General features: G+C 39.2%; 1 protein-coding gene across 1 annotated transcript in view; it reads right to left on the reverse strand.

Moving 5' to 3' along the window:
* The window catches only part of ACAD10 (acyl-CoA dehydrogenase family member 10), a 1,588,826-nt gene that overhangs the window by 45,502 nt on the left and 1,517,022 nt on the right, over positions 1-26,302 (reverse strand). The window lies entirely within an intron of this gene.

The raw sequence follows: 26,302 nt of genomic DNA on the forward strand, positions 1-26,302 counted from the left end.
AGTACCTATATGTACTCTTGAAGCTATTTACCTAACCTTAGCATTAGCGTGGCCCAGGCACTGTACTTACTAGAGTATAGACTTGTTAGAGCTTTGTTGCTGGTATAGAACATTGTTATTGTTGGAATATGATTTCTTAGCTACTCACTTTATTATTGCATTTTTAAAATAATTTGCCCAGTCATTATTGTGCACTTTTCCTCATGTACTGGTTTAGAATGTGTTATACCACTTGAGGTATCTATAGTGTAATTTGTATCACAATTCCTACAGCAGTTTTTAAAATCTTAGCAGTTCATGTTGCTCTACTCTACTTATAACAAATACAGTATTGTGCTGGCTAATATGTGCTTAATTCTGTACATGTTACCTTCCATTTACACCCACTGATATATTTGCAAATGCATTAGTCTGTTGAAAGTGTTAGCTCCCAGAACTTTTCTCAGATGTTACATTATCATAAACTGAGGCTTTAATTATCTGTGTATAGACTACCTAGTTACTTTTTTTCACTGCTCTGTTAGCACCTTTGTATCTAGTGGATCTTTTTCTTATTAACAAATGCAGTATATTGTGTTAGTATTACTTATTTTTCTTCCCAGCTCCCTCTTTTAAATTACTTTTCCCTGGATCCCCCAAGTTTGAACTATGGGCTGGGGCCCTCTAACTGAACCAGGCAACCTCGGGATCTGTGTTATTTTCAAAAAATACAGAAAGTATGTTTTATCCTCTGGACAAAATCGTTAATTGCTAGACCTTGTTTAATTCTATTTTTTTAACTAAAGCACTACACCACAGTCGTTAGCTTCTCCCCCATCCTGTGCTTCCTAATAGCAATCTCCCACTTATGCTTTTAACAATTTGAAAGCCCAACCCTTTATTTTATAAATTCTGGTCTTTCTAAATCCCACATATTCTTTGGTAAAAGTGGTTTATTTCATTTCAGTAAGAAAGGTATGAAAAATGAGTAAGTCCAAAGTACCTACTACCTTTCCTGATTGTTTCTGTAGACTTGCACATCTGTGAAATCAGGGCCAGCCTCTACCCCCATTCCCACCTACCCCCATCCTCTATTAGCTTTATACCTATCCTGGTCACACCCATGTACTAATTAGCCAAAGTCTGTAAGATCACCACCCAGTCAGTCAACCAGCAAGTTCTAAAGTACACTCCCCTCTTATTTCCCTACTACTACAAAAACTAATCACATAGCTTTTACCCTTCACCTTTCCCTACAATCCTAATAATCATTTCTAAAGCAAAATGCAAACATCTGCAATATTTCCTCTATTAGCATACTCCTCCTCAAACAGACCAAACTCACCTCCCCTCATACCATAAAACAGGACTTAAACTATCCCTTCAAATTAAAAACTCCCACTCTTCCCACAACAAAATTAGTTATTCTAACATCTCATCATCACCATTCAATTGCAACCATGCATATACCATTAAACTCAGAGTTCTCTCCATTGCTAACAAAACAAAAACTTTTTCTCTCAACCTCCCGAAAGTCTATCTCTGGCAATGTGACGAATAATGAAAATGTATATAGAGAAGATGTGGATTGTTGTTTTTCTTCTAATGATGTAAGTTTTTATTCGTGCTTAGAAGAAAATATTAATGCGTATTATATGTTTAACACAAGTTATGCAGAATGTAAAAGTGTGTTTATTCCACCTTTTCATCATAAAGGTGTGGAACAGTTTTATAGTATGCTGAATTTCTCTATAGAGAGGGAACTGTGTGATTTTAATAAACATAAGGAGAATATTACTTACAATCTGACTAAAAATGAGTGGAAATTGTTGCTATTGAGTGAAAAAAGAGATTTAATATTCAAACCTGCAGATAAAGACAATAAATCAGTAGTTATGCATTATTCACAATATTTAAATATGTGTAATGAACATCTGAACAATATGAATATTTATAAGATAGTTGATTTTTCCATGTATTCATTAGAGTTAGGGGAATATAATGAGTTATTACACAGAGGTATTTGATTAGGCTACGTTTCTTATGAAGATGTGAAAAAGAAGTTTAATGTGGATGGTTGTAAAATGGCACAATTTTATTGTATGCTAAAAATACAGAAAAATATTACTCATCCCCCAGGTAGTCCTACAGTTTCTGGAAGGGATTATTTTTTAATATAAAATGGGACAACTGTTACTTTTTTTTACTTTTGCCTAAAGTACAAACATTGCTTGCATATATTAAGGATGTTTTTGATTTTCTACACAAGGTGAATGATATACAGTAGAATCATAATATGTATTGGATAACTTTAGATGTAAAACGTTTATATACGAGTATTCATCATGCTTTTGGGCTAGAGGCGGTTAGGTTTTTCTGGGTGAATGTCCAGCTACAGACTGTATCATAGACCTGATACATTTCTGTTTGATAAAAAAAATATTTGAGTTTAATGGAACATTGTTTCATCAGAAACAGGGAATGGAGATGGGGACAGCGTTTGCCCCATCGTATGCGAATTTAAGTATGGGTCTTTTTGAGATAGAATATATACAGTGGATATAAAAAGTGTACACACCCCTTTTAAAATGCCAGGTTTTTGTGATGTAAAAAAATGAGACCACAATAAATCATTTCAAAACTTTTCCCACCTTTAATGTGACATATAACCTGTACAATCCAATTGAAAAACAAACAAATCTGTTAGGGAAAAAATATATAAAAAATAAAGACTGTACAACACACTGGTTGCATAAGTGCGCACACCCTTAAGCAAATACTTTGTTGTGTGTGCACATCCTTAAACCAATACTTTGTTGAAGCACCTTTTGATTTAATTACAGCATTCAGTCTTCTTGGAAGGAGTCTATCAGCATGGCACATCTTGACTTGACAATATTTGCCCACTCTTCCTTGCAAAAGTGCCCCGAATCTGTCAAATTGCGAGGGGTATCTCTTGTGCACAGCTCTCTTCAGATCACCCCACAGATTTTCTATTGGATTTAGCTCTGGCTGGGCCATTCCAAAACTTTAATTTTCTTCTGGTGAAGCCATTCTTTTGTTGATTTGGATGTATGCTTGGGGTCACTGTCATGTTGAAAGGTAAAATTCCTCTTCATCTTCAGCTTTCTAGCAGACGCCTGAAGGTTTTGGGCCAAAAGTGACTGGTATTTGGAACTGTTCATAATTCCCTCCACCATGACTAAAGCCCCAGTTCCAGCTGAAGAAAAGCAACCCCAAAGCATGATACGCCCACCACCATGCTTCATCATGGGGATGGTGTTCTTTTGGTGATGCGAAGTGTTGTTTTTGCGCCAAACGTACCTTTTGGAATTGTGGCCAAAAAGTTCAACCTTGGTCTCATCAGATCATAACACATTTTCCCACATGCTTTTGGGAGACTTGATGTATTGTTTTGCAAATTTTAGTCGGGTCTGGATGTTTTTCTGTGTAAGAAAAGGCTTCCATCTTGCAACCCTACCCCCCCCCCCCCGCAGTCCAGACACATGCAGAATATGGGAGATTGTGATCAAATGTAGTACACAACCAGTACTTGCCAGAAATTCCTGCACCTCATTCAGTGTTGCTATATGTCTCTTGGCAGCCTCCCTGACCAGTTTTCGTCTTGTCATCAATTTTGGAGGGACATCTAGTTCTTTGCAATGTCACTGCTGTCCCATATTTTCTCCACTTTTTGATGACCATCTTCACTGTTCCATGGTATATCCAATGCTGTCGAAATTTTTTTGTACCCTTCTCCTAATACCTTTCAACAATGAGATCCCTTTGATGGTTTGTACGCTCTCTGCGAACTATGGCTTTTGCTGTAACAGGCAAGTGAGTAATGTCAGGAAAATCCTACTAGGACAACTGAACTTTATTTGGGGTTAATCAGAGTCTCTTTAATTGATGCCAGGTGTGTAGCCAAGAAGACTGAATGTTGTAATTCAATCAAAAGGTGCTTCAACAAAGTGTTAGTTTAAGGGTGTGCACACACAATAAAGTATTAGTTTAAGGGTGCACACACTTATACAACCAGAGTATTGTACGTTTTTTTATTTTTTATATTTTTTCCCCTAACAGATTTGTTCGTTTTTCAATTATATAAGTCACATTAAAGATGGGAAAAGTTTTGAAATTATTTATTGTGGTCTGATTTTTTTATATCACAAAAACCTGGCATTTTAACAGGGGCGTGTACACTTTTTATATCCACTGTATATAACTCTAAAATTTTCCATCTATATGTCAAAAAATATTATAGGTTTATCGATGACCTCATTTTTCTATGTGAAGGTGGGGAAAATGAAGTTCAGTTGTTTGTAGAAGGTTTACAACAAAATACATTCCATTTAGAATTTGATGGATTCCAGATGGGGAAGAAGGTCTCATTTCTGGATGTAGTTGCGGATATTACCAATGGAAATAAAAATACAACTTTAACGCACAGAACATTTGAAGGTGGAAATCAATATTTGAGAGCCAAAAGTTGTCATCCAGCTCATACACTTGAAGCTCTCCCTTATGGGGAGTTTATACGGCTACACAGACTTTGTAGTGAGGAGATGGACTTTAATGAAGAATTATTAAAAAACATCTCTATGTTCAAATCGAGGAGGTATAATAATGAGCTGTTAAACGAATGTTTTAAAAAGTTTATTAATGAATATATAAAAGGGGATGTTAAGGTAAGATCGGGTCATTATAATAGTGTTAGGAGACATGAGAAGAATGATATGGAAGACATTTATTTTGTTACTGCTTATAGTTGTTTTAGTGATAAAGTAGTAAAAATTATTAAATATTATTGGAATTTCATTACTTCGACAGACTTTTCTGAATGGGTTACAGATGTACCTAAAATTTTATATAGAATAAAAAGCAATTAAAAAAAAACTTTTTGGTGAAAGGGAAGTTTGTTATGCCCCACATAAATCTGAACATTATTCCTTTAGAATATGGTATGAAGCCTTGTGGAAAATGTAAGACATGTAAGTACTTAATTACAAGTTTTAATAAAATAAATAGTATACATTTTAGGGTGAAGGGACAATTTAAATGTGATACAGAGGGGATTGTATATGCCTTGAAATGCACATGTGATACATTTTATGTGGGAGAAGCTAAGCGGGCATTTAAAGTGAGGCTAATGGAACACATTAGGGATGTTGTTGTGTCTTTCGGCTTTTCCCGGTTAGGGGTCGCCACAGCGGAACTCCGGTCCGCTAATGATTGGCAGTAGAATTTTACGTACCGAGTTGCCAGCCCTGACGCACAACCTTCAACGAAGGTACGCCCATTCACGTATGTCTCCACACAGAAGACGCTCTAACTGAGAATCGAACAGGATAACGTCTTACTGTGAGGCGACAACGCTACCACAGCACCACCACCGCGGTAATGGAACACATTAGGGATACTGAAAAAAAATAAAAAGGAAAGTTCAGTAGCAGAACACTTTAATAAAATGCATAGAGGGGAGTCTGCCGGTTTGAAAGGTACTATACTAGAAAAAGTAGATAATGTTGTCTATGAAAATCTAAATATAAAGAACAAGTTATTGTTCAAAGAGTTCCTGTATATTTTAAAATTTGACACTCTAGTTCCAAAAGGAATGACTGTAGAATATAATTGGCGTTTTTTTATTTGATGTAATTGGTTAATTCATTAATCAATTTAGTGTTAATGGATGTATTTAGGATGTATATAAGGGCAGGACATTTTAGATGTATTTTACTCCTTGAAGGCATTTGTACCGAGACATTAGAGAATAAACTGTGTTTTGAATAATGGCTTGAGGTCATTGTGTTCATCTATGTGCTGGTGATTTCGGAGGTGTGTTGTCGTTAACTTCAGTAGTCCTGTTGACCTTATCCAAGGCATTCAACACAGTGTCACATACCAAGCTACTTCAACAGCTGTCAGAAACAGGCTGCTCCCTACATACACTGTCCTGGTTTGCTAACTACTTACACAACAGACAACTATCTGTGAAATGGCAGAGCAAACAATCTACCTATCTGCTAAATATAATAGGAGTACCCCAAGGGTCCATCCTCGGACCCCTGCTCTCTAATATTTTCATAAACAATTTACATCTAGTGTCCCCTCAAACCACACTTGTCCAATTTGCAGACAAATCCACAATATCTAGATACAAAAACTGTCATGACCTCCTAAAAATAACCCAAAAAGCATTTGAATCCATAGAATCCTGGTTTAATGACTTTCAATGACTTCTAAATGTCAAAAAACTACTTGTTTTCTCTGCCAAACCAACCCCACAAGACTTTAAAATTTACTTCCAAGATAAAACGAAAACTCAGGTTGTTCATTCTGCAAAACTACTTGGTATAAAAATAGAAGATAAACTCTCTTATGAGCAACACATTCTTAACACTATAAAAAGAACTCACTTTAAAACTAGTTAAACGCTACAGGCATCAGAAGTACATGGATGGAACCACAAAAATCAAGCTGGCTAAGTCTTTACTACTTCCCTCCCTGTTTTATGGTACTCCCATCTTCACAAACCTTCAGTCCTCCCTCTTTAATAAACTACAAAGCTGCTACTACAAAATTGCAAAATTTGCCTCCAACTTGCAACACTGTACCCATCATTGCCAAGCTATCAAAATGCTTAACTGGTATGAATTCTCCCAATACCTCAGTTACACCCAACTAACTGCGGCTCACAAGCTAGTATATAATCCAGAGAAATGCCCTGCTCTACTGTCAACCCTATACCTCCTCAAGAAATATACGGACCACAAATAACTTCTGATCATATCAAAACCAAACAAAAGAGCAGGACAAAGCCTATACTCCTATTCGATTATGGATGCTCTACCAACTATTACTTTGTGAGATTCCCTTAATGCTCTTAAATCCTCACTAAAAAGCTACTATTGTAACAACCCCACATGTCCTTGCTCCCTTAATACCAGACCCCCATAACCTTCTTCTTATTACTGCTCTATCCAAAGCTATAACCAAGCACTAACGACTAATCCACCTACTATTTCTCCCCAACTCATTCCCTGGTTAAAAAAATGAAATAAAAAAATAGTGAGTGGGCACTAGTGTATATCTCAGTTTTTAAGGCAATGTACTTAATTGAATTAAATAGAATTTCTTTTTTTCTACAAGATGTCTTTACCTTCACCTGTATGTTAAATAGAAAGTGCTACAGTATTTGTAAAAAAGTTTGCTATGATGTGATAATTGTTGTCTATATTTTTTATCTTGTTTAAATTCTTTCTTTTCTAAAACTGTATAACTACCTATCTTCTGTCATCTGATGTTATTTTGCTCATTGTGGAGCTTTTCTCCCTGGGCCTCCACTGAAAATGGGTTTCTGACCCAGTGGACTTTCCCGGTCAACAAATGTCAATAAATAAATAAATAATTTTTTATGTTCCTTTTCCCACCTTAGTCATTCTTCACCATTTACTGACTCTTCGTGTCTCTACTATTCTACTCTTTCCTATTCTTATGCTCAAGTTTGAAAATCTTCCTGCATTAGTACTCATTTCTCAATTTTATTCTAATGGTAGTATTACACTTACACACATACAAACATTTCAAGCATGGGCATTAATGCCCTTCTAGCCTGACAATATACCAAAACAAGAAGTTATGTACTCACCATAATGCTCGATGTATGTAGTCCATCTCGCGTCACATTCTTACCCGTGGGGTTTGGCTCCGACTCGGCCATACTCTAGCTCGAAGTCTTCAACTGTCTCGTGGCTAACAGGTATCCCATGCTGCAATGTGCCTATCCCCAGATCTTGATTGCTGCGAGCTCACAAACACACACACAAACATTCTGAGAGGAAGAACCAACTCAACACATCAAGAAGGAGTGCTGAAAACAAGAGACTCAACCTCTAGGTCCTCGAGGAGGGGGTAGGTGGGTGGGTTAGTAAGAATGTGAGGCGAGATGGACTACATACATCGAACGTTATGGTGAGTACATAACTTCTTGATGTTATGTAGTCCAATCTCGCCTACATTCTTACTCATGGGACAGCGTCCCTAGCACCTAGACCTTGGGCGGCTCACTGGAAAATACTCCTGAGCACTGTAGAACCAAAGGAGGATCTGCCCCTTGATATCAGATCCAATTTGTAGTGACTAATAAAGGTGTGAGGGGATGCCCAAGTGGCTGCAGCACAAATATCATCCATAGACATCCTAGCCTGAAAGGCAGTAGCAGTAAACACCGACCGTGTAGAATGAGCCTTCACTTTAAATGGTAATTCCTTGCCATTTGAAGTATAGATGAAGGAAATGCAACTAGAAATCCATCTGGACAGAGTTACTTTAGAAACTGAAGTCCTGAGTCTATTGTCTGAAAACGAGACAAAGAGTTGATATGATTTCCTAATATCTTTTGTTCTATGCAAATAGAAACCCAATTGTCTGTGAACATCTAGATGACGAAACTTAAATTCTGCCTTGTTACAGAATTCAGGGAAAAACACAGGTAGCTCGATGGACTGGTTGAGGTTGACCACCGAAGCAACCTTAGGCATAAAGGAAGGATTAGGTCTTAGCGAAACCCTATCCTTGTGAAATACCAAGTAAGGGGGCTGAACCGATAAAGCTTGGAGTTCAGAGACCCACCTAGCCGAAGTGATGGCTATCAAAAAGACTGTCTTCCAAGACAAAAATGTAATGTCACAGGTTGCTGCGGGCTCAAAAGGAGGCGAGGTAAGCCGCTGTAACACAAAATGAAGGTCCCATGGCATTACAGGATCAAAGATTGGAGGTCGAAGTAGCATAGTCCCTTTCAGAAAAGTCCTACAAAGTCTGTGCACCATTAGATTGGGTTCATTAGCAACATGAAAAGTAGAAATGGCTGCCAACTGCACTTTGATAGTTGCCGCAGCTGATCCCTGGCTAAACAGTTGAGAAAGAAACTCTAAAACTGATGAGATGGGAGCTGTATAGGGATCAATCTGCCTTTCATGAGCCCAAATGGAGAATCTCTTCCACTTACTGGAATAAATCTTCCTAGTAGAAGGCTTGTGGGAAGAAGACAGAATATGAACCACCTCCGGTGAAAAATCATGAAGCCTGACTAGGGACAGAATTGGAGCAGCCATGCTGTCAACCTGAGGGTCTGAATGGAGGGGTGGAACTGCCCTGACATATGAGTCAACAGATCTGGCTCTGGGTCCAGAATCTACAGATCGTCCATTAGATAAGGGTGAAGAAAAGGAAACCAGATCTGATGAAGCCAATGTGGTGCAATCAGTATAATTTTGCTTCCCAAGGACTGTGCTTTTGAATAACCTTCATTATCAGGGGAACTGGAGGGAAGGCATAGAGAAGACCGGAGGGCCAGTCGTGAACTAGAGCGTCCCTGGGTGCCTTCCCCTTTGGGGGAATAAGGGTGAAGTAGCTGCTGCATTTGGCATTGAGGGGGCTGGCAAATAGATAGTGGCAAGGCTGACCCCATCTGCGGAAAATCCGTCCCGCCACTTGTTCGCTCAGGGACCACTCGTGAGGCATCAGAATAGCTCTGCTCAGCCTGTCGGCAATCACATTGGATTTCCCCGGTATGTGCATTGCCACTAGAAATTGCCGGGAAGATACTGCCCACTGCCACACTCTAAGTGCCTCTCTGCAAAGGGGATATGACCTGGTTCCTTCCTGTTTGTTCAGATACCAGACCACTGACATGTTGTCTGAGTGGATTGCAATTGTCCCATGAGGAAGAAAGCTTTGCAGTGCTTGCAATGCTAATAGCACCACTCTCATCTCTAAGACACTGATATGCAAATGGATCTCGTGTTCCTGCCACGTGCCTTGGACTGTCCTGCTGAAATAATGCCCCCCCACCCAATCTGGGAGGCATCCGTGATCACAGTGGCAATCGGAGAAGGAAGAATGAAAGGCATACCCGCGTTGAGATTGCTGGTCTGAGGCCACTCGCGCAGATCCTGCTTGCACCTGTCGGTTTATTACAATAAGATGGGAGAGCGGAAGATGCTGAAGAGACCATTGGGCAAAAAGTAGCCACTGAAGAAGCCTCATGTGTAGTCTTGCAAGAATAACTAGCATAATCATGACAGCTATGGTCCCTAATAACTTGAGGACCACTTTTGCCTTGACCTTCTTCAGTGGTAGTAAAGCATAGACCTGCTGCTGTAAAATCTGAGTTCTCTCTTCTGGCAGGAAAACCCTCATGAGCAGTGTGTCTAATTCGGCGCCAATAAAAGTAACACGCTGCGAGGGCAACAAGGCAGACTTTTCCCAATTCAAAGTAATTCCCAGACTTTGGTACAGTGCAATAGTGGCATCCCTGGTCTGTAGCAGTAGATGCCTGGTGATGGCAGATAGGAGCCAGTCGTCCAGGTACGGAAACACTTGGAATCCCTGATGTCTCAAGTGAGCCGTTACCACTGCCATGCATTTGGTGAACACCCTGGGGGCTGTGGTGAGACCAAAAGGCAGGGCGCGAAACTGAAAATGACTGGCTCCAAGCCGGAAGCGTAGGTGGCTTCTGGATGCCCTGTCCATTTTTATATGGTAGTAAGCATCCTTGAGGTCAATGCAGCACATCCACACATCTTTCCCTAATAACTGCAGAATTGACTGTAACGTGACCATGTGGAACTTGGACTTCTCTACATGAAGGTTCAAACTGCTGAGATCCAAAATGGGTCTCAAGTCCCCTGTTCTTTTTGGCACCAAAAAGAATCTGGTGTAAGTCCCTAATCCTACTTGGTCTGAGGAGATGGGCTGGATGGCTCCTTTTAACAGCAACTTTTGAATTTCTAAGGTTGCGGAATCCCTTTGACTGGGTGGAACATCTGGGATTCTTTTGTTTGGAGGGGGCTATGAAAGAAGGGGAATATGATAACCTCTGGAGATTATCTCCAATACCCACTCATCTTGGGTGATGTCTCGCCAGGCTTCTGGGTATAGAGAAATGCGACCCCCGACTGGCTCCAGAGATGCACAGTCGGACCTCCTCTCAGGAGCACTGGTCCAGTCCCCCTGGTTATGTGGGCCTCCTCTGCCTCTAGGGAGGCATCTACCTGAATGTCCACCCCCTCCTCTGCCTCTGGAGGAGGAATCACTCTGTGCGTCGTGAAAAAACCTATGCGATCTTCTGAACCACATTTTCCCACCCTTCTGGCCCTTGGGATAAGGTCTACAATGCATGGAAAAACTGACTCCCACAGCAGACAGGGTTTTTCCTTCCTGCTCGCACCTAGTGAGAGTGTCCTTCACCTTGGTTCCAAATAAGGATGAACTATCAAAGGGCGCGTTGGTGAAGGTAGACTTGAAAGCCGCCGCAAAGTTGCTCAGGCGCATTCAGGAGTGTCTCCTAAGAGAGACTCCGGAACCCGCAGACCTGCTTGCTCCATCGGCTGCGTAAGAGATCAGCATCATGGAGGAGTTGGTAATAGAATTTAGGGTAGACATCTGAGCACTGACTTTCTGAGCCACAGCATCAGAAACGTTACCCTTTAGAGAATCTCCCAACTCCTTTAGGAGATCTCTCTGGAGCCGTGCAACATGCGACAAATAGTTCAGCGACCGCAGTGTAAAGGCCGCTGAAGACAACACAAGCTTCCCATAGCTGCCCATATCCCTGGACTCCTTGTTAGGGGGATGGACGGTAGATGAAGTTTCTGCAAGTTCCTTCTTGGTGGCTGCTGCCACCACCATGGCATCTACTGGAATGCCTTTTGTAAGGCATTCTTTATCAGGAGGAGTGGACAAAAACTTGTTGGGTCTCCTAGGGACTGGTTCCACAGTGTCTGGAGTTTCCCACACCTTTCGACAAACGAGGTCCAGGAGCTCGTCGAACAGGGAGAAACCCAAGAGGTGGAGGATTGGGACCCAAAGGCCTTCAGGAACACCGACTCCTCCTCAGATGGGACTTTGGATGGCCAGTCGCCGCTCTGTCTCAGTATTTCCAAGATATCTGAAACAAAGATATCATCAGAAGATGACTTGGGGGACCCCTCTGACTCCTCGAGGTCAGTGTCAGATGTGAGAGACTCATCTTGGGAGTCAATGAGCAATTGTAGTTCTAATGATTTTCTCTGGCGGCTCTGAGGAGACTGACGGAGCCAGAGAGCGTTTCTTAGAGGATTTTTTGTCCGTCTTTTTGTCTGGTTTGGAAGGAGAGGACCTGGAACTGGAAGACCTCTCCAAATCCTCTTCAAAGGAAGGTTTCAGCAATCCCCTTAATATTAGCTTGTTCTTCCTCTCTTGTCGCAGGGGCTGAAAGCGTGACAGAACAAGCAGGATTCCTGTAGATGAATAGCCCCCAAGCAATACACGCATGCAGAGTGCCCATCCGTCAAAGACATCTTGTTATTACACTTGACACACTTTTTAAAACCCGAAGGCCTATGCTCTTTAGAATCCTTAGACATGTTGAAGAACACACACACACACACACACACACACACACACACACACACACACACACATGGAAAAACAGTAGGGACACCTTCACCACAGTAACCAAACAGGGCGCGGGAAACGAGAGTCTCTAACTTAAATGGCCTAGAGACCGCAGGATAGCCACAGGGAGGACTAGGTCCTCTTAAGTTAAACGGGCCTAGCCCAGGGAATAAGGGAAGAAAAAACAGTCACACAACAAAGAACCCGCTAACAGGTCTGCTACACAAAAACAGTGGAGGACTAGGTCCTCTAACTGAAACGGGCCAAGCCCGTAAACACCAAAGAAGGAAACGGGATACCAAGAAAGGTTCAACTGAACCGGTCAGAAGCAAAACAAACACACTAGCTATGAAAATAGCTTTTGGAGCTACTAAGTTGAAATATAAATAGAAAAATTGTACTTAGCCACGGCCAAGAGTGAGACCATGTCCGAGCTGTACGAGTGGCAAACGAGATCTGGGGATAGGCTCGTTGCAGCATGGGATACCTCTTAGCTGCGAGCCAATTGAAGACTTTGATAAAGTATGGCTGAGTCGGAGTAGAGGTTCGGCTCTGAACCCACGGGTAAGAATATAGGTGAGACTGGACTACATAACATCACTTGTTCCTATAATAAGTGTCCAGGCTGTTCTTAAAAATATGCAAAATAATGCTTGCTGTGTAATTTGGTAGTCTGTTCCATGCATCAGCTGCTCTCCCAGAGAAAAACTAGTACACTTCTCATTCCAATAGAATCTTCTACATAGGTTGTCTCATGATTCTGCAGTAGTTTTTGATAACCCCAAAGATTCCCAGAAATAGTTGTCTCTAAATGCCCTATACAGCTTAATAAGATATCCTCTTAGATATCTGTAAGAGGCACAGTACACGTTCAGATATTTTAGTCTTCATAATAACTTCAATTTTCACATTCATGGATACTCTTGGTACATTTCCGCTGTACTCTTTCCATGCTTGTTTCTTGTAAGGTTTCCATATTTTTATTCCATACTCAAGTTTGGGTGTAATCTAACTAACAAATATGGATTTTGTCATTTCTGATTTCCTAGATTTTATAAATCTTTTTTTACAACTTACAGTTCTATAACTATCATTAAACTATTGGTTGACATGATTAGGAAAAACTGGATCTATCCATATACATATGTCCTTAAATTAATCTACAGTTTCAATCACTGTGTGCTGTATTAAATATTCACCTTTCAGTTTATGTCTCCCAAATCTCATATGCACAGTTTTTGATGTATTTATCAGGATATTATTCTCCTGTGCTCAAATGGTCAATTCAGTCAAGTTGTTTTGCAGACATGCCTTATCTATAACACACGTAATTAGTTTACCCAATTTCAAGTCACCTGCATATTGACTGTAGAACACGTCATATGAAAAAGGTAGGTCTGAAAGATACAATCTAAACATGTAAGGGGCCTAGGACTGATTCCTGTGGGGCACCCTGACTTTAACCAAGAATTTCACCTGTCCAATTGCTGTATGATACTTGCCATGTCCTATTGTAAGCCATACAGATATCCATTTTATCAAAAGTACATTGATACCTAGTTGTTCTAAATTACTGACCAGTGTTTTGTGCAAGACCCTGTCAAATGCAAAGTTAAATGTATGTAAATTACATCACAGCACAATTTTTCATTCATAGCTGCTGTTATATTGTTATAGAACATCATGCTATAGGTGGTAATAGATCTATCTTCAACATATGCATGCTGATATATGGTTTCAAATCCCAATCTATCCAATTCTGACAGTAACATACCCAATATTACCTTCTCCATTATTTTTGCACAACATGAAAGCAGACTTAAGGGTCCATATAACTTTGGGTTTGTCCTACTCTTCTTTCCCTTAAAGACAGGTTTAATAAGCACATGTCATGAGGAATCTCCCCATATTTATATGGCCTATTAAATAATAGATATAATGGTATTTCCCTTTTTTAATTTCTCCAAATCTTTTGGGTTTCTAATACCATGGCAGGAATGGACCCCATTCTTAAGTCTAAGTATGATTAAAGTTTATGAAATTAGTATTGTTTCAATTTTTGATGTCAGCCAAAAGTGCTCTTCACAGCACCTGCAATGTGCCCAGTAATGACTCCTTCTGCAATTCGTACGTGGTTACATGTATTGGTAACACATCTAAATACAAGTGTAGATTCCTTGTCATAAAGCCTGTTGCCCCTACTACTATTAGAACGGTCTGGGTATCTTTCTTCCACATTGCTCTCGTTTCTGCCTTCAGATACTGATATTTTATAACTTTGTCTCTCTCTGTAAGCAAGACACAGTAGTCACTGGGTGTGGCGATTTCAGTGATCACTGCTACTTTTGCCTTCTTTTCATGGACCACTGCAACTGGTCTTCTAGCATCTTTTGAAATGTTGGTAATGGGCGATCACATGTGATGTAAACTTCATCATTTTATATGATGCTTTGTGGCTCACATTTCCAGTGTTTTTCAGCCAATGCAGTACCATAATGTTTGCACAATTCCCAGTGCAACAGTCTTGCCACATTATTATGCCTTTCAGTATACAGTCCTTCTACATTAGTATGTCACAACCAGCAATGAGGTGTGCTACTGTTTCCAATTTGGGTTCATAAAACCTACATTTGTGTTTTTCTCCCACATGTTCAATGGACTTTGTAAACCAGCATATAAGTAGCCCACTATCCTGGGCCGCCAATATTAACCTTTCATCTAACAAGTTGACAGAAAACACCAGGAAGGACCCTGTTGACCAGAGATGGTAGAGTCAAATATACAGACCAGATACACGAATTTGACCTAGGTTTCGTCTTTATTATACAGACTTCTTCAGAATATATATATATTATATAGGATATTCTGAAGAGGTCTGTATAATAAAGACGAAACCTAGGTCAAATTCGTGTATCTGGTCTGTATATTTGACTCTACCGTCTCTAGTCAACAGGGTCCTTCCTGGTGTTTTCTGTCAACTTGTTAGTAGTTTGGATTGGTGTTAACCTTTCATCTCCTTGTTTGAATTTGCCTCTCCTTAACCATTCCTGCGTTCATTCCTGATCAACATGAGGCTCTTCCAGAAGTTTTCTATGCTTGCAACTATATTTATGCACTTTCTGCATTTCTTGCCTTCTCATCTGGTCCTTCACCTTATATTCTTTCTTTTGTTTTTGGCGCATTCAGTTGCTGCCTGATTTTTGTCTTCTACTGGTTTGATTTCCATTCCTGCTTGATGCCAATATGCTTCTACTAGATTAAGCAGAGAAGTCATCTTATATTTATTCTCCTCATGTTTCAAAACTTTCACTATGCTTGGGTCTTGTGATGTCAGCAGATATGTGTGGAGTCCCACGACTGCAGCTCTATACATGTAATCAGTTTCAAGGAGACCCATCCCTCCTTCGGAATGGGGAATATTTATTTTATTTATTTAACATCTGTTAACTGGGAAAGTCCGACTTGGAACATAGCCAATTTTCAGCGGAGGCCTGGGGAGAAATGTTCCAGATGCATGTCTTTGAATGTGGGTGGAAACTGGAACACTCAGAAGAAACCCACACGAACACAGGGAGGACATGCAGACTCCACACAGAAGGCACCCCAGCCAAGAATCGAACTGGAGAACCTCTTGCTGTGAGGCTACAACACTACCGCTGCACCATTGCTCCGTCCAACATATAATATATAACATAATAATATATTAATATAATATAATATTAATATAATATAATATATAATCTTGGTATATACTGATTTTTATAAATCATTTGATGAGCATGAAGCATCCTTGTTTTCCTATCTCATCTATCCAACATGTTTTGGGGCCGGTCAATCACTCCAAAACTGTAAGTTAGGACAGGAAGAGCAAATTGGTTTATAGCTTAGATTTTGTTCCTAGATGTCAATGCTGTTTTCAGGATTAATTTAAGTCTTCTAAAGTATTCCTAAGTTTTATTTGCATTTGTTCATGTTTTACTGTTGATCCTGCATCAATTCTCAAATATTTATACACGCCCTCTTGCTCAAGTTTTTATATCACATTCTTGTCCGAAACTGATGTTCTCCTGGTGCTGCAGTTTTCCTGCTTTAAAGTTTGCTTTTGCACATTTATCAAGGCCAAATGACATTCTTATACCATCTGAAAAAGTTTTGACAACTTGTAGCTGTACTTTCAGTTCTTCAACTGATGAGCTATACAGTTTTAAATCATCGACGAAGATGAGAAGTCTTTACACTTTGTTGTTTTCTAGGAGCCAAATTATAGCCATGACGTAAGCTGTTAAGTAGACAGCTTAATGGGTTAAGGGCAAGACAGAATAGCAGCAGTAACATAGATTCACCCTGGAGTATCCCCTTTGAATTTTTATCCCTGGGATAATAATTTGCCCTTTATCATGGTTTAACTGCAAACTGGTCTGCCACTGTTTCATGGTCACTGTAATGTAGTCAATCAGTGTAGGATGTAACTTATACATTTTTAAGTATTCTTTTATCCATGAATGTGGGATACTATCAAATGCTTTTTTGTAGTCAATCCATGCCATACTTAGATTCTTCCCATTTACAGTTGTCCACTATGACTTTATTTAACAAATAATAATCCTTTGTTCCACATGACTTTTTTTATTGCCCTTTTGTTCTACAGCCATAATCAAGTTTTGTTCTAAATGACTATAAACTCTGTCGGCATCAATTCTTACGTATAGCTTATACGTCATCGAAAGGCATGTTACTGGTCTATTAATTTTTACGGTAGCTTGCAGGTTCACTCTTAAGAACATTATTTTTCCTGTTGTTAGCCAGTTTGATGTCTGTTTAGGGCGCGCATACAAATAGTTCTTACTAATGGCTAAATCTTTGTGCAAAGATATTAATACTTTTAACCAAAAGTTAGGTACTGCATCTGGGCCTGGGGTTTTCCAATTAGAGGGTTTTCTTAACTTTGTTTAAATCTCCCTGGTTGTTACTTCATCCCATTTCATATCCTGTACCTTTAAACTTCTCATTCTTTCTTTTACTTCTTCTATCCATTTTGCATCTTTGTTATGTTCCACAGGATCGTCACAGATGCTTCTCCAAAATGTATCTATTTCTTTTTTTCGCAGTCTATCAATTCCTTTTACCTTGTTGCCCAATTCTCTATAAAACTTTTTTGAGTCATGAATGAATTGCTTATTTTGTACTTTTCCTTTATATTTATCTGCGTAACTTCTACGTTTTTCGCCTGTGCTGCAATTTTTAGTTTATTTGCGACAGTGTATGATAGATCCTGGTCTGTTCTAATACTGTGCATTGCTTTTATCAAGTCTATCTTTCTAAGTATTTTTGTTGATTTGTTCCCTCTTCTATATTCTTCCAAGTGACACTTCTTGTCTTAATTGCTTTATAGTTTTCTCTATTCGATGCTTCCATGATGGTATTCGAATCATCCCATTCCTTTCCCTCGCTACCCTGTGTTCTTGTGGTAGAACTTTATCAGTTATTAATTTAGCTGCACAGTAATATATCCTGTTTACTTCACAGTTTTCTGTTCCTTCCCTTGCTGTCCAGCTTCACGTGAACGTTTATACTGGTTTCCTTTAGACGGTTCCAAAATATCTTTATATGGCACCTGAACAATTGCTTCCCATTCCACTGATTTCCCCTTAATTTGGATATCCATTGCTCTATCCTGTTGTGGTGCTTTCTGGATTAGATTTTCTACACTGAATCCTTCACTTCACAGGTATTCCATAACCTCAGTTTCTATTTCTTTAACTTCTCCATTACTAATCTCCTTTTCTACTTTTCCTCTTTGTCTTATTTTTTGTATTGTAAAGTTTGCCATGTCTGGATTCCTTTGCTTGTATTTCTCTTCAAATATCTTTGGTGCTGCTCTTTTTGTATTGGCTAGTTTTGCTTTGTCATTTGCATAAATATTACACCATATTAAATCTCTTTTTCTTTCTCGTGTTCATATTTCTTCTTCAGATGTCTCATGATCTTCCTGCTTCACCTTACATTAGGGACACACTCCATCATGCTGTGATATAACCTATGTTAGACCTTCTACATCAAATCCTTCACTTCGCAGGCACTCCATAACTTCAACTTCTACTTCTTTAACTTCTACTTTGCTAATCTTTTTTCTACATTCCCTCTTTGTGATTTTTTTTTTATTGTGAAATTATTAATATCTGGATGTCTTTGCCTGTATTTCTCTTTGAATATCTTTGGGGCTCCCCTCTTTATACTGATTAATTTGGCTTTCTCCTTTGCATAAATATTGCACCATATCAAATCTCTTTCTTTCCTATGCCCACATTTCTTTTTTATACTTTTCAAAAATCTCTCTGTTTTGTTTATATTTTTGCACTTCCTCAGATGCTTCTTTTTCCAAACAGATCTAAGTTTCTTTATATATATATATATATATATATATATATATATATATATATATATATATATATATATACATATATATACAGATAAACACACACACATATATATATATATATATATATATATATATATATATAGAGGTTCCATACACTAGATCGAATTTTTACTAATTCGAAATATTGCATGGAATGCTCACTGCAGCAAAAGTGCACTTAATCGAATGTGCACTTACACAAAGTTCAGTACAATGAATGGGTGTTGTACTGAACTTCCATGCAGTACTCACGGACCTTAGGGTTAGGGCATGGGTCATAGTAAGGGGATAGCCCATACGGCTATCCCCTTACCATGACCTGTGCCCTAACCCTAAGGTCCGTGACGACTGCAGTGCAAGGAAGGACATAGCAATGTCCTCCACTATGGTGCGATAGTCACGAACCTTAGGGTTAGGGCATGGGTTAGGGTAAGGGGATAGCTTTATTAACTATCCCCTTACCATAATCTGTGCCCTAACCCTAAGGTCCATGAGTATCGCACAATAGTGTAGGACATAGCTTGTTTTTTTATGTCCTCCATTGTGCTGCGGTGTTTTTGGTGAAGTGCACTTACGCAAAAGTTCACTTTCGTTAAAGTGAATTTTCGCAGAAGTAAGGCTTCCTATTACAAGTTCAAAGTAGTGAACTTTCGTTCTTGTAATAGGAATCCATATATATATATATATATATATATATATATATATATATATATATATATATATATTGTTTTCACAAATCTGTTGTATTAATGAATACAACTTTTTATTTGAGGCTTATGACAGTTTTTCTTGTAGAATTCACCACCATAACAGGTACAAGCAAGCAAAATCTGAGGGTAATGCTACTCAATGCTAGAAGTCTAAACCTCAAAATGTATTCACTCGAGGCACTCCTTAAAACAGTGAACATTGACATTTGTGCAGTGACAGAGACCTGGTTCAAGGCTCCAGAGAGCACCCCTGCATTACCAGGCTATAATTCATACCACACCTTTTGGCCACCTAACCTGGACCGAAACACTGAAGGTGGAGACATGTCCACATTCATTAAGGATATCCACACCTCCAGGCTAGTTGCTCAGCATAATGAATCCAAGATTATCCAAGTGCAACTAACTCTGGACAAGACCGCAATCCAAATTGTAACTTGCTACAGATCCCCCACCATGCCCCAGGATTCCCACTTCTCATTTCTTGATACACTGGAAAATATTAGGGTACAACCCAACACCCTAATAATGGGCGATTTCAACTACCCCACCATTAACTGGGAAAACTACTCAAGTACCAACTCTTTTGCTCAACGTTTTCTGGAATTCATAAATTCCCATGCCTTGGATCAACTTATCCACACCCCCACCAGGGGCAGCAATATCGCAGACCTGGTCATTACCAACATGGGTGAATGGTGTTCCACACCAGAGGTCAATTCCTCAATCAGATCTGACCACAAGCTAATCAGCCTAGACATCAACATCTCACTCCCACCCCCACCCCCCATTAGGGAAACCACCGTTAAAAATTTCTCCAAAGCCAACTTCACGCTTCTTAAGACAGAAGTGGCAAACTTCACAACACCCATGCAGACGGACAATAGAGGTACGACTGCTGAATTCTACACAAATGCACTTTATAAGCACTTACATGAGTGCATGGATTGTGCTATCCCTAACAGAACCAAGATGCTATCCTCCAAAAAAAGGAAGCCAATCTGGTGTTTCCGTGTCATAAACAAACTCTACAACAGAAAAAAACTGCTGCAAAAAAAGAGTAAAATCCCATGACTGGAAGAACTCCCTGGTCAGCCTCAGTAAGATGCTGAGATCCCTTATAAAATCCTCCAAAGCTAGTTATGAAAACAAAATCTCCACTTATTCTAAAGACAACCACAAAGCATTCTACAGCTATGTCAAGAATCTCAATGGCAACACTTAGATCTGCTCTGAGTTACAGCACAGTGGCACCAACTGATATTGCCAACATCCTGGAAGATAGATTCAGTGCTAACTTTACCCCCACCCTCGCTCTTAAAGGGCCCATCTCTATACTGGAGGAATGCAAAGTTCCTGTAATCATGGCTGCACAGGTAAAAATCACACTCTCCAAAGCCATGAACACAGCATTCATGAGACCTGACAATATCCCAGGTTGTGTTCCACTTGAATTGGCACCCCACCTAAACACCATGTTCAATCATAGCCTCACCTCAGGCTTTGCGCCCACTGAATGATGCACTGCGACGGTTATCCCACTCCACAAAGGGGAGCCACCACAGACCCCTGGAACTATCGTCCCATTAGCCTAATGAGCCTGGTCTGCAAGGCCATGGAATGTATCATCATGGAACTTATAAACAAAGACATTGGTAATCTCCAAACTCTGGACCCCATCCAGTTCAGGTTTGTAAAAGGCAGATCATGTCTCCTAAATCTGACTGACTTCTTTGAAGCAGTCACCAAAGTTGTAGATGAAGGTAAGGTGGTTCACACAGCCTATCTAGATCTCACCAAGGCTTTTGACACCATCCCCCACTCTGGAATTATAGATAAATTTGCTAAACTAGGTATAAATCCCCATGTCACAAGATGGGTTGCCAACTGGTTCACTGACAGAACCCACACTGTGAAAGTAGCAGACTCCAAATCCGTCTTCAGACCAGTGACAAGTGAAGTACTACAGGGTTCAGTCCTGGGTCCTCTCCTGTTTGGTATCTACTTTTCTAAAGTACAGGCTAACACAGAAGGTCTTCGGCTAACGAAGTTCCCAGATGACTGCAAACTAGGAGCCATAACTGAAACTCCTAATGATGTGGACATCCTACTAAAGGGCCTCACTGAGACAGATGACTGGTGTCAAAGCCATGGCCTCAAGCTCAATGCCAAAAAGTGCATTGTCATCCCCTTTGGTAAAAACTCTGTACCCATGAGCTACCACATAGGTGGTAGTCTACTTAACACCGAAAGTGTGATAAGAGACCTTGGGATACAGGTGGACAGTAGTCTCTCCTTTGATAATCACATCGCCACAGTAGTCAGGAAATCCTTCTATGTGTCACACCTCATCACAAAAGGTTTCTCATCCAGGAAAAAAGAGGTAATTGTTCCCCTCTACTTGTCACTCATTATAGAGTGCAACACCCCTTTTGGTATGTACCTCACAAGACATCTACAACTGGAAAGGCACAGAAATACCTCACAAAAAGGATTACCAGCCTCAAAGAGATGCCCTACGCAGACAGTCTAAAAAAACTCGAGCTTTACTCCATCAGATATCGCCTACTCAGAGGCTATGTCAAGCCCAGAGCTGTTGGACATGCTCCACTTAAAGAAATCCCTCCGAGCTACACGCTCTAGGGACCTAAACCTTGTCACCACAATAAACAGAACATGCTAGAGGGATAAATTCCTGTCCCAGAGACTTCCCATACAGTGGAACAAACTACCTATCTATATCAAACAAAGCTCCTCATTAGCATTCTTTAAGAAAAATCTTGATGATTGGATGAGTAATAGGAAATTCACCCCAGGGATCACCTCAGTGGCTCTGCTTGACAGGGGCACAGGAAAATAATTTTCTTGGGTGGCGAAAGCCAGGATACCTTTTTGGCTAGGCTTGTATAGGCCCTAGGGCCTATAGCCTAGTACCTACCTATGAACCTAAGTATCTTTCTTTCCTATAATTTGTCTCTTAATTGTTTTATATATTTTGTGTCTGGAAATTCCAGGCTTTTTGCATAATAGTAACAATACATAATTTCTTTCTTTTCCTCAATAGTCCACTTTATCATCTTTATGGCTCTTCTTTGGCCTATCAGTATTTGTGATTTTTGTGGACTACTACTTCCATCTACAACAGGGGGGCCCATCCTCCCCCTGGGCCTGGCCTGGTCCCATTATAGGAATATTTCCGTATTTTGAGGATTTTATACTGTTATCTTTTCCAGTCCTGGCACCAGTGTGCCTACCAGGACTGGGCACTTTTTATCCTGTGTCTTGTGCACCCAGGTATCTTTTTTAATTTTAACCTACTTCTGTCTATGATATATGCTATATAAATACAGTCTATATATCAGTGTCATCTTGATGACATTTTGTGAAAAACAGGGTCCACCTCGCGAAGTTACTCACCAAGACTTGAGAATGAATTCAGTTTCCGCAATAATACTCTCCCTTACTTGCTGACATATCTCTCGATTTGGACCCCTAATGTACTCTAAGTTCTTGTTGAAGTGCTCTCAAGTCACTATTACTAATTCTGTCTCCTCCTTGTGCTTTGTTTGGATCCAGTTTGCATAGCTCTTTTTCAATACAACCTGATTTGATTCCAGCATCTGAACTTACCTGCATATCAGTAAGATAACTTATCACCCTCTTTGTGGAGACAAACTGCTTTCCATAAGATTTTGTAAACGTATCCATAATCTGTTCTGTCTGAGAATAAATTCTGGAATCTGCACACAGTTTATCAATGTGTATGTCTTTACTCCTTCCACATCTTATGCATCTATAACAAGGTTTCCTATTATGCTCAATACCTATATATAAATTTTCTTCAAATTTTTCATCTTGTCTCATACTATGCTTAACTTGTTTGTCCGGCTTGTTTTATTTCAGTTTTCAAAGTCATAGTTTGACCCATCTTTCATTTCTTATATGTTTTGTCTCTCACCTTAATCAGGTATCTTGTTCTTATGGAAATATATCCCCTTGACGGTGTATGCCTAGATCCTGGTGTTAAACATTTTTTTTTGAGTTTTTTCATTCAAACAATTTCTCTTTCAAAACATTCCACATTCCAGCTGCAGTTTTTCCACTGAACACAACACTCCAGTTAGTTTTACATAGTGACGGTTTTGCTTCCATATAATCTGTAATTAATCAACTGTGCATTAATTTAGATTTCAATTTGGCAAAATTATCTAGCAACAAATTAACCTTTATAACCCCATGATCACTGCACATCAATGGTGGTAAAACTTGACGAAGTAAAAGTAATTTGTTGAGGAACACAGACAATTCTAGTATGTCCTGCTCCCTGGTAGTTTTTTTTACAATCTGAAGCAACTGTTGTTCCTGAACATACATTGTGAATAATTTGCTTACTAATGTTGTTAAATCAATATTATACAATGACCCCCCCCATTAATATTCCAAAACATGCACGCTGATTGGTCAGCGTGCACATTGTAAATCAGACTTATACTAATGGAAAAAGGTCCGGTTGCCCAGACTTTTTCCATTAGTATAAGTCTTTTTTTTTTACAGCAATGGAGAACGCAAGATCTCTGTTGCTTTTTAGACACTGTCTCACTATGTTAAAGGAGTTTAACATAGCAAGACAGCTTTAAAAAAAAGTAAAGGAGATCTTCCTTTCTCCGTTGCTATTTTTAAAGGTGTCTTGCTATGTTAAACTCCTTTAACATAGCGACACACTTTGTAAAAAGCAATGGAGATTCTCCTTTGCTTTTTTTAAAGCTGTCTCGCTATGTTAAACTCCTTTAACACAGCGAGACACTTTGTAAAAAGCAACGGAGATCCTACTTTCTCCATTGCATCCACCCATAGCTCTGATGTACTGCGTAAGCATACGCATGCGCAGTACATCAGAACTGCTGCAAAATACCAGACAGCTGCGGAAGGGCAGCAAGGAGGCATTATACAATGCCATTACTTAAGAAAAGTAAGTATTTTTTTTCTTAAATAATGTCATTGTATAAGAGCAATAACCCACTTCTGGGTGTGGGTAATGCTGGATTTACCCACGGTTGTCTTTGTTTGGCCACTCGGGCTTCGCCCTTGTGACCAAACCACACCAACTGTGGGTAAATCCAGCATTACCCACACCCAGGCGTGGGTTATTGCTACATTATTTCAATCTCTTTCTGGTAAATTTAAGTCCCCAGCTAATATTATTCTTCCCTCCTGTATTTCATGCAAGAAATATATGAATTTCTCTAGGTCACCAGCACTTGACATTTGTGGTGTATACACTCTAACAATTGCTACATGTTCCAGGTTGTCTTTACTGTCACAGTTACACAGTACATTGTATTGGTGTTATCACTGAACATGTAATAATCACAGGTCTCATAACTATCTTAAATCCCTATAACAACATCACCTAATTTTTTGCTAGAATGTCTGTTACAATAAAAACTTTTAACCCTGACAGAACTGGTTTCTAGTCACTGTTCTTTAACCATGTTTCACAAACAATAACATCATCAATCTTGTGTAAATGTAGCAAATTTTCCAATTACAAAAAGTACTATTAATGCTCCTAGCATTAACAATCATCAGAGATGCATCAAATATTGATATCTGTGAAGTATTAACTTTTCGACCTGGCAAAAATCCTGCCTAGTGTTTGTCAAATAATGCAAAACATCTGCTTCAAAACTTCTCTTCTCTAATCTTGACAGATGCACACCATCCTTGTCTGAACACGAGCCCAAAACTAGGCTTGTATGCTCTACACATGTCTATTTTTTAAAACAGGGCATTTTTTCTATGGAGGTATTTACCCAAAAATTATTTTCATTCACAGTGACCTGAATATCCTTTCTACATATGATTTGTGAAAAATATATCCTAACACCAATACAAGCTATACTATCTAAGAGGGCTGTAACTTCCCTACTAACAGTCGGAGAATCCTTGTGGATGAGATCATTGTACTGACTTGAATAAAAACAGATCTGTACTTCCTTACATTAAGGCATTCCAAAGCTTGTCTCACATATTTTATTTCTGCTCCTGGCAAGCATAACCCTATTTGATGTTCGTTATTTTTTCTATAACTATAGTAACACTTCCTCTATTAATAGAATCTCCAATTACAAGAATATATTTTCTGACCAGATCTGAAAAATCTACAACTTCTAATACAGTAATATCTGTTCTATCAATTATTACAAAAGAATGATCCTCATCACAATTAGTCTTATTAATTCCACTGTTTTCATTGCATATTAAATTTACAAGCATACAGTTCTCATCCAGCTGGCTTTGTGCACTCACAGCTTGAGCTATGTAGTCAACATCTGTCTCTCTCTTTTTCTTTACAGTAATGTTCTTAAATCCTTTCATGTTCAGTTTTTGATTTCTTCCTTTTCACCTGCCCCTTGCCTCTTTTTTCTACCTTCTCTTTTGAACAAATCATGCCTTTTTCTGTAGATCAAAGGCTTTCTGACAGAAAAATTTTATCATTCCCTGCAATCTGTGTTACCATAACAAAGCAGTGTTCTACTACGTATTCTCTTTACTTTACAGACATTTGTCAGTTTCTTTTTCTACCTTAGTTATTTTGAACTTCTTCCTTTCCCTCTTTTTTCTTTCCTTCTAAACACTATGAATTCTTAGACTGCTGAATACTTACATTCAGAATTCCAAAGTTGTCAGGGGCATTGTCTTGTTTCATAGGGAATCATCTTTACTGACAATAGACGCATAATTTCCTAAATGTGTT

The sequence above is a fragment of the Protopterus annectens genome, chromosome 4.part0 (assembly GCF_019279795.1).
Source record: "Protopterus annectens isolate FY-2018-M chromosome 4.part0, PAN1.0, whole genome shotgun sequence".
Lineage (NCBI taxonomy): Eukaryota > Metazoa > Chordata > Ceratodontiformes > Protopteridae > Protopterus > Protopterus annectens.